The sequence below is a fragment of the Halichoerus grypus genome, chromosome 2, assembly GCF_964656455.1.
Source record: "Halichoerus grypus chromosome 2, mHalGry1.hap1.1, whole genome shotgun sequence".
NCBI classification, from domain to species: domain Eukaryota; kingdom Metazoa; phylum Chordata; class Mammalia; order Carnivora; family Phocidae; genus Halichoerus; species Halichoerus grypus.
The window spans coordinates 121,344,920-121,354,644 of record NC_135713.1 but is presented as its reverse complement, the minus strand read 5'-3'; the positions used below and the strand labels follow the sequence as shown (position 1 = coordinate 121,354,644).

Sequence of the window (9,725 nt, the reverse complement as noted above, 5' to 3'; positions counted from 1 at the left end):
CATTGCTGGTGGAAGTGTGAAATGGTGCACCACTTTGGAAAACAGTCTGGGGTTTCTTTAAAAAGCTAAACATAGAGTTACCATATGACCCAGCAATCCCACTCCTAGGGATTTTTTCAAGAGAAATGAAAACATGTCCATGTAAAGTTAAACACAAAATGTTCAGAGCAGCATTATTATCATAAGAACCCAAAAGTGTAAACAACCTAAATGTCTGTTAACTGATGAATGGATAAATAAAATGTGGCATATAATGAGATATTATTTGGCAATAAAAAGGAATGAAATACTGGCACATGGTACAACATGGATGGATTTTGAAAACATTTTCCTAAGTGAAAGAAGTCAGACACAAAAGACCAGATATTATAGGACTCCATTTATAGGACATGTCCAGAAGAGGCAAATCTACAGAAACAGAAAGTAGATTAGTGGTTGCGTAGGGCTGGGACAGACAAGGAGGGGGAAATAAGGAGTGACTGCTAATAAGTACATCGTTTCTTTTAGGGGGGACAAAAATGTGCTAACATTAGACAGTAGTGATGGCTGCACAACCCTGTGAACATACTAAAAACACTGTATTGTACGATTTAAACTGGTGAACCGTACAGTATGTAAATTATATTTCAATAAAGCCATTAAAAAAATAAGGGAGACATTACCTAAAGCAAATACTGCTGAGAGATCAGCTAAGATTAGAAAGAGACCACTGGGTTGGGTAGGAGGAAGGTGATTTGTGATGCGGACCAACAAATATTTAGCGGAATGATGGAGACAGAAGACAAAAGGGGAGGACTGAAAGGGAATGACAAATGAAGTAGCATCAAAGAAGTTTTCTTGTGGGGCGCCTGGGTGGCTCAGTCTTTTAAGCATCTGCCTTCACCTCGGGTCATGATCCCATGGGATTGAGCCCCGCATGGGGCTCCCTGCTCCGCGGGAAGCCTACTTCTCCCTCTCCCACTCCCCCTGCTTGTGTTCCTTCTCTTGCTGTGTCTCTTTCTGTCAAATACATAAATAAAATGTTAAAAAAAAAAAAAAAAGAAGTTTTCTTGTAAAGGGCTGCAGAGATGGGGTGATGGCGAGAGAGGGATATAGAATAAAAAGAGGGTTTGTTTTCATAAGATGACAGATAATAGCTCATGTTTGTTGATGCGAAGGAATCAATACAGTGGGAGAAACTGACAATGAAAGAGAGAGAAGGTCTGCTGTTGAATTAAAGTCCTCGAAATGCGGACGGATGAAAAAGCACTAATGGAAAGGCTGGTACGTGTTCACTTCACCAGGAAGGAGGCAGAGCGCCCAGGCACCAACTCCGGCACACCGCACACAGCGTTAGGAAGATGAGAAAGGGCTGCTATTTTCTCCACGGAGTCTCAAGCAAGGTGATCAGCTTCAAGTAAGGACGATGGAGTCTATCAATCACATTGCTATAAAACAAAATCATCCCCCCAAACCTTAGCAGCTCATGAGATCCTGTTTTCCTCACAGTTTCTCGGATTTTCATCTTTGCCCAGAAGCCAGTTCTTAAACTTAGCCTTGTTTGCTTTCTGAAGATGCCAGGAAATTTTTAGACTGATAATTCCTGGTTCTTTTGTGTTTAAACATCTTTTCTTTAACAGGTCTCTCTCTTCCCTCAACATTTTACCATAAGCAGAAACTATAAGAAGAAGCCAGGCAGCATCTTTACCATTCCGCCTGGCGATTTCCTTAGCTAAACCACCCAGTTCTTTATGGACATTTGCTACTTTCCACATGAACACAGCTGACAGACAGTGTTGCTAAACTTTCCACTTCTGCACAAAAAGGATCCCTTTTCCTTCCATTTCCAGTAGTATGTTACTTTCCTTTAAGCCTTCCACCCACAGTCTCCTGAAAAGCCAGGAAGCTTCTTCTCACAGACTCTTCAGGATGCTTCAATTTTTCTCTAACATTTTCCTCAAAGTCCTTTCAGCTTCTGCCTACTGCTTCGTTCCAAAATTTTTGGAATTTTTTAGGTTTGTTATAGACGAATTCCACTTTCAAGTGCCAAGATCTATAGTAGTTACCTATGACAAATCACCCCCAAACTCGGCAGCTTGAAACAACAAACAGTTATTATCTCATAGTTTCAGTGAATCAGGTATTTGCAGAAGGCTTACCTGGGTGACTGGGGTTCGGGGTTTGCCAGAGGTTGTCATCAAGATGTCAGCCAGGGCTGGAGGATCTGCTTCCAAGACTGCTCACCCACAAGGCTTTTGGCGTTTGACCTCGTCCTTCCCACGAGGCCCTCTCCATAGAGATGCTTTTTACATGGCAGTTGAATTCCTTCAGGGTGAGTGATCCAAGAGGGACAGAGAGCAAGGGAAGCCACAATGCTTTTTATGACCTAGTCTCAGAAGTCCTACGTAGTCACTTCTTTTTTTTCCAGTTTTGTTAAGGTATAACTGACAAATAAAATTACAATATATTTAAAGCATACAACGTGATGATTTCATATATATATGGTCACTTCTGCCATATTAGTTTGTTTGAAATGAGTCACCAGGTCCAGCCCATATTCAAGGGAGAGGGGACTTAAACTCCACCTCTTGAAAGGAAGATTATTAAAGAATTTGTGGACATATTTTAAACCACCATAAAGAGGAATGAAGAAGGCCTGTGGAGAGAGATGAGAAACAGCTGTTTCTGAGAGTGGTGAAATGAATGTAAGATTGCTAGAAAATTTAGGAGTATTTAAAGAAAATTTGGAGTTCCCAGTTACGATCTGTGATAATGAATTAAAAGGATCAGTCAAGCCCCCTGAATTTGTTAGCCAGATTAGATGCCTCTATCCCATGCTCACTCCTATTGCTTTTATCAGACAGATTTGCAGTATTTGTTTACTTGTCAGTTTCCCCCACTAAATTATGAGACTTTCATTGTCAAGGACTGTGAACTCGCCCTCACATGACAGACATTTAATGAATATTTGTAAAATCATTAAATCTGTTTCAAACTCCTGCCTTTAGTCAAGAAAAGAGGAGGGACAAGATGGAAAAGGAAGCTGCAACACAGCCCAGAAACAGAGGAGGGTGGAAACAGTAAGGTAGATGGGCACTTGCAGGGTCACAACATAACCTGGAAAGAGAAGAGCATCATTAAACTTGCCAAAGAAACTAGGTTATTACTAACCAGTTCTCTAGGTTTGCCACTAGATAGAATTCAAGCTAACTCTGCACTCCTCCCAATCCAGGCTTCGAGACCCAATTCTAATAAAATATGGAGTGTTTTCTATCATAGTCATAACAAATTACCTCAAACCCAGTGGCTTAAAACAACACAAATGAATTATCTTCCAGTTTTGTATGTAAGAAGTCTGATGCCAGTTTCACTGGGCTAAAATTAAGCTATTGACAAGGCTGCATTCTTGTCTCAAGGCTATAGCGGAAAGATGGTTTCCTTCTAGAAGCCACTCACATTCCCTGGCTCATGGCCTCCTCCCTCCATCTACAAAGCCAGTCTAGTTTCTTTCACACTTCAAATTTCTGTTCCTTTTTTCACTCCCATCTATCAATCTCTCTCCCCACTCCCCTTTCTCTGACTCTGACTGCAACCAGAAGAGGGGCCCTTATAATTAGAACGTACCCACCCAGATAGTCCGAAATAGTCTCCCTCTCTCAAGGTCTTGGCCTTAATCCTATCTAAAAGCACTTTATGCCACATAAGGTACCAATTCACAGGTCTGGGGATTAAGACATGGGCATCTCTGTGGAGGTTGTTATTCTGCCTAGCACACGGCTACAGAGATAGAAGAGGAGATGATGCCCAGATGGGAACTAAAGGACACCATACACTCATACAGGTCATAAAACCAACAAGGATTTAATTAAGTGCAGAAGGAAATTTTTAACTTTGATTACTCAGTTTACTTAGCACTACACAGGAGGTCAAAAATTCTAGATGGTGAAGCAAGGCACAGGAGGTAAAGAGAAGAGTGGGTACCAAATCCGGAAAATACCACAGACAGACAAATTTCTGTGCCCCAAAACTATTGCTGCGATTTGGTGGTTTCAAAGTTAAACACAGACAACCATATATTGCTTCTCTTCAGTAAGTTACATATCTCAAAATAGCTCAAATTCCTTGTTTTCCTGCCAAATGCAATGTTCCATTCACAAGCCACCAGATGGCAGAGAAGAGTAGAAAAATAAATTCTTAAATCCAATAATTTTTTAAAAAACCAAAAAACAACTTTTCTTATACTTGGAAAAATCCAGCCCTCTGGAGGTGGGGGGGGGGGGGCAAACGCAAACATTTTAAGGTAGAAAGGCATCTTACTTTTTTTAAAGGCTTCCAGAGACATCAATTTCACAATTTTCCTCCAGGTGATACTGGAAAAATCTGTTAAAAATGTGTAATCAAGACAGTGTAGCCAAGATTAGCTCAAAGTAGTTAAGCAAATGTGTAAGTTCAGAAAAAAACTAAGAATCACTTTAAACTTAAGAAGAAGCTCGCAAAACCAAACAAACAAAAAGGTCAAAAAAAAAATAAATAAAAATAAAAATAAAAAAATAAAACCCACTGCCTTGGCCACGCGTCTCCCTGAGGAAACTCAACAGCTGACCCCTGGTCATCCCCACTCAGTTATCCTTCAGACACCTCACATTCAACTTGTCCCACACAGGGAACTCACCATCCTCCTTCCACACTTCCTCTTCCTCCTGTTGCCTACTTCAGTGAAGAGCATTATCACCCACCTGGTTGCCAAATTCAGAAACCTGTAGGTCATCCTTCTTGCTTTGATAAACTTCCACCTGCAAACAGTGAGTATTTTATCATTCCTTTTTCTTCATCTACTGGAAATAATCCACTGGTTTTCCTCTTTCAGTAGTTATCCCAGAAATGACTGTGTGCATACTTACTTTAGGAAAGCCAGTATCTTTACCCTATCTTCAGGTGATACGAGGATCTTTTAAAATGCATTGTCCCCCTCCTGGATTAAATTATGGCTGTTGTTACTGTTGTGTATTTTACTTATTTAACCATCCTGGGACATTATTATTGCTGTTTTATAAAATCAGTGTTTACCCATACATTTGCCACCTTCTTTGCTCTTCTTTCCTTCTTGTACCTCAGCTCCTCCCTCAAGAATCACTTTTGTTCTGTCTCAAGTACATCCTTTAGAATTTCCTATAGGTAGCATCTGCTAGAGATCAATTCTCTCTGCTTTTTGTTTGTCTGAAAAAAAAAGTCTTTCTTTCACCCTCATTCTTGAAAGATATTTTTAGGGGCGCCTGGGTGGCTCAGTTCGTTGGGCGGCTGCCTTCGGCTCAGGTCATGATCCTGGAGGCCCTGGATCGAGTCCCGCATCGGGCTCCCTGCTCGGCAGGGAGTCTGCTTCTCCCTCTGACCCTAACCCCTCTCATGTGCTCTCTCTCATTCTCTCAAATAAATAAATAAAATCTTTAAAAAAAAAAAAAAAAAGAAAGATATTTTTAATCCCAGTTCTACACTGGCAGGTATTTTACGTGAGCCCTTTAAAGATACCATTCCACGGGGCGCCTGGGTGGCTCAGTCGGTTAAGCGTCTGCCTTCGGCTCAGGTCATGATCCCAGGGTCCTGGGATCGAGCCTCGCATCGGGCTCCCTGCCCAGCGGGAAGCCTGCTTCTCCCTCTCCCACTCTCCCTGCTTGTGTTCCCTCTCTCGCTGTGTCTCTCTCTGTCAAATAAATAAACAAAATCTCAAAAAAAAAAAAAAAAAAAGAATTTAAAGATACCATTCCACAATCACCTGATTTATATTGTTGCTGTTAGGAAGTTAACTATTAACCCAACTACTGCTCCTTCGAAAGTCATCCACTCTGTTCCTCTGATACTTCCGAGATTTTGTTTTGAGTTTCTATAATATGTCTTGGGTGGATTTCTTTTTATTGACCCTATTCGGGATTATTGAGCTTCTTTAATTCATTCTAAAAGAGTTTCAGTCATTACATCTTCAAATATTGCCTCTGCACCATTCTTTCTCAAGTTTTCTTATGTAACCCCAAATAAATCCTCTTACTCTACCCACCACACATCTTAATTCCACTTCCATGTTTTCCATCTTTTTTGTCTCTCTTGAAAGCATTCCTGATAGTATCTACAGATCTATCCTCTAGTTCATTAATTCTCTCTTTAGCTTTGATCAATCTTCTGTCAAACTGTTAAACTGAATTTTTATTAGGTTATATATTTATCATTTCTAGAAGCTCTATTTGGTTCTTTTTCAAATATTTTCTGCTCCTTTTTATAATTTTCTATTTCCTGAAGATAATTTTAGGCTTGTATTTTATCTTTTTAAATATTGTAAGCATGGTTGTATTAGCCATGGAAGACTAAGTTATGTGGCAACAATAAATGACTCAAATATCTCAGTAGCTTACAACTACAAACATTTGTTTTGTGCTTTCTGTGCTCACTTTGGGTCAGCTGCAGTGCTGACCCACATCTTCTTTGCTATGGGACCAAGAATAACAGATAAGCCATTATCTGAAACATTAATGCCTGTCATGGGAGAAAGCAAAGAGACCTATGACCAAGCATAATGTAACCCTTAAATCTTCTGAAAGAAGCAATATACGTCACCTCTGCTTATTTTGAGTACAATTCTCTTGTAAAGATGGGCACCAAATTCCATGAATAATATTAAAAAAAAAAAAACCATCACAGCCCATGCTTCTTATTATTAAATATTAAATATTCAGTTCCCACCCCATCACATACAAAATACTTACCTCCTCCCCAAGGGAAAAGACCAGTCCCACAAAGTCACTGCTTTGAGCTCAAAGTCCAAGATCTCTGATATGTGTTCATTTCGACATCAGATCTAGAAGAGGTTCATTTTAACCTAGATACCTGTTAACTAGTAATCCAAGTTATCTGTTCCACCCCACTCCAAAATATATACATGATAGTAGAACAGCGTCCGGCTAATGACAATAAACCCTCTCATTTGGAAAGGAGAAAGATGGAAGACACAATTCTAAATCCCACTGGGCAGACAATTATAAGCGTTCCTACTCTAGGAAAGTGGACTATTTCTTGAATGGGTCTTGTTTTCTCTATAGAGTGACTCCCTAAAACACTGCTCACTGTGGCCCTTGGTTCTGCCCTCTGGCAAGGTGTTCCTTTTCAATTATTATTAGTCATTCTGAAGAGAGCCCTGGAAAATATGCCCTGCTTGAGGACTTAGCAGCTTTCTCTACATGTTTCCTTCCCATAGAATTATGGGGCCAACAATTGCAGACTCTTTGAATGCAGGCTGGTGGTACTTTTGATGAAAAATTCTTTCTCAAAAACATACTTGATTTTTTATTTTATTTTAATCAGCTCCCTATATTAATAGCCATACCCATAAGTCCTTTTTTTTTTTAAGATTTTATTTATGGGGGCACCTGGATGGCTCAGTTGGTTAAGTGACTCCCTTCGGCTTGGGTCATGATCCCAGGGCCCTGGGATCAAGCCCCACATCAGGCTCCCTGCTCAGCGGGAAGCCTGCTTCTCCCTCTCGCACTCCCCCTGCTTGTGTTCCCTCTCTCGCTGTGTCTCTCTGTGTGAAATAAATAAATAAAATCTTAAAAAAAAAAAAGGCGGGGGAGTAAAAAAATAAAAAAATAAATATATATATACATATGTAAGCGCTTGATAAATGACAGAGATGCCACTGCAAAGTAGTGGGAGAAGATGGTCTTTTCAATAAAAGGTTCTGGGATAATCAAGTATCTATGAGAACAAAATGAAATTATACTTCTAACTTACACCATAAAAATATCAATTTCAAATAGATTATAAACCTAAATGTGAAAGTCAAAACTGAAAACCTTTTGGGGCCGCTGGGAGGGTGGTGCGCCGTGATCGTATAGTGGTTAGTACTCTGCGTTGTGAAAACCTTTTGGGGATCCTGGGTGACTCAAGTCACTTAAGCGTCCGACTCTTGATTTCAGCTCAGGTCATGATCTCAGTGTCGTGAGATCAAGCCCCATGTCGGGCTCCATGCTCAGTGCAGAATCTGCTTGGGAGTCTCTCTCCCTTTGCCCCTCCCTCCACCATGCATGTGCACGTTCTCTCTCTCTCTCTCTCCCAAATAAATAAATCTTAAAAAAAAAAAAAAAAAGCTGAAAAGCTTTTAAAAGACTGTACAGCAGAATATCTTCATGAATTCAGGACAGGGAAGAATTTCTTAAGCAAGATGCAAAAAGCACTAAAGATCGATCAGTTCAACTGCATTAATGTTTGTTGAACTTAGAGGTGAGAAAGAATATAATGAACCGAATCAGAAAATTACAGCAAAATAAAAGGTTAAAGGGGTACACCTAATTGGACTGAAATTCCACAAAGTTGGAAAAGTGATCTGAAATGGCAATGGGGAACTTGAGATAGATAGATAGATAGATAGATAGATAGATAGATAGACAGACAGACAGACAGCTATAGCTAAAGCCAATTCCATTAAGTGCAATAGTTATGCTCTACATATTTGCCATGAACAGTGAATTAGTGAACACTAGGAAAAACAGTTGGATTCTTGTGAGTCTCTAGTCACGTTTTTAACATCAATCAATACATAACCTTGTTTTGAATTTTTGTTTAAAGATACTTCTGTTTAGCTTATAAAGCCAGAAGAGAGCTCTGAGGGGTCCAGTGGTCCTTTACCTGCTGAGGTCTTTGGAGGGCTTAACCCTCCCTGGTTGTCACAGGATTCAGAGACTGACATGGCCCAGCTGGTGATAACACAGCTGCTACTCCTTCGGGTGGGGGTAGCCGCAGTATGGGCAACCCAGCCCAGGACTGAGCTTCTCAATGTCTGTATGGATGCCAAGCCCAGCAAGGAAAAGCCAAGCCCAGAGGACAAGCTGCACAAGCAGTGCAGCGCCTGGAAGAAGAATTCCTGCTGCTTTGCCAACACCAGCTGGGAAATCCATAAGGATATTTCCCACCTGTACAGATTCAACTGGGACCACTGTGGACAGACGGCACCTGCTTGCAAACAGCACCTCATCCAGGACACCTGCCGGTATGAGTACTCCCCCAACCTGGGGGCCCTGGGGCCAGCAGGTGAGCCACAGCTGGCACGAAGAGCGTGACCTGAACGTGCCCCTGTGCAAAGAGGACTGTCCGCACTGGTGGGAAGGCGGCCACACTTCCTACACCTACAAGAACAACTGGCACAAGGGCTGGGACGGACATCAGGGTATAACCGGTGCCCAGTGGGAGCTGCCTGCTACCCCTTCCATCTCTACTTCCCCGCACCTGCCGCTCTGTGCAGTGAGACCTGGAGCCACTCCTACAAACTCAGCAACTACAGCTGAGGGAGCGGTCGCTGCATCCAGATGTGGCTTGACCCAGCCCAGCACGACCCCAACAAGGACGTGGCGAGGTTCTATGCTGAGGCCATGAGTGGGGCTGGGCTCTGTGGGGCTGGCCTCTCCTGCTCAGCCTGGCCCTGATGCTGCTCTGGCTGCTCAGCTGAGCTCCTTTTACCTTCTGATACCTGCTCAGCCCTGCCCTGTTCAGCCCCATAGCTCCCAGCTCACTTCCTGTTCCTTGGGGGCGGGGCTCTGACTGACAGTTTGAATAAACCGGACACCCAACATGTAAAAGACAAAAACAAAACAAAACAAAAAAATAAATAAAGAGACTTCTGTTTAAAGATACTTATTTAAGGGGCGCCTGGGTGGCTCAGTCGTTAAGCGTCTGCCTTCGGCTCAGGTCACGATCCCAGAGTCCTG

At 41.8% G+C, this 9,725-nt stretch overlaps 1 pseudogene; it reads left to right on the top strand.

The window, feature by feature from the left end:
* The first annotated feature begins 8,581 nt into the window (after positions 1-8,581).
* On the top strand, positions 8,582-9,466 carry LOC118530436 (folate receptor alpha pseudogene; annotated as a pseudogene).
* The last annotated feature ends 259 nt before the right edge of the window (positions 9,467-9,725 follow it).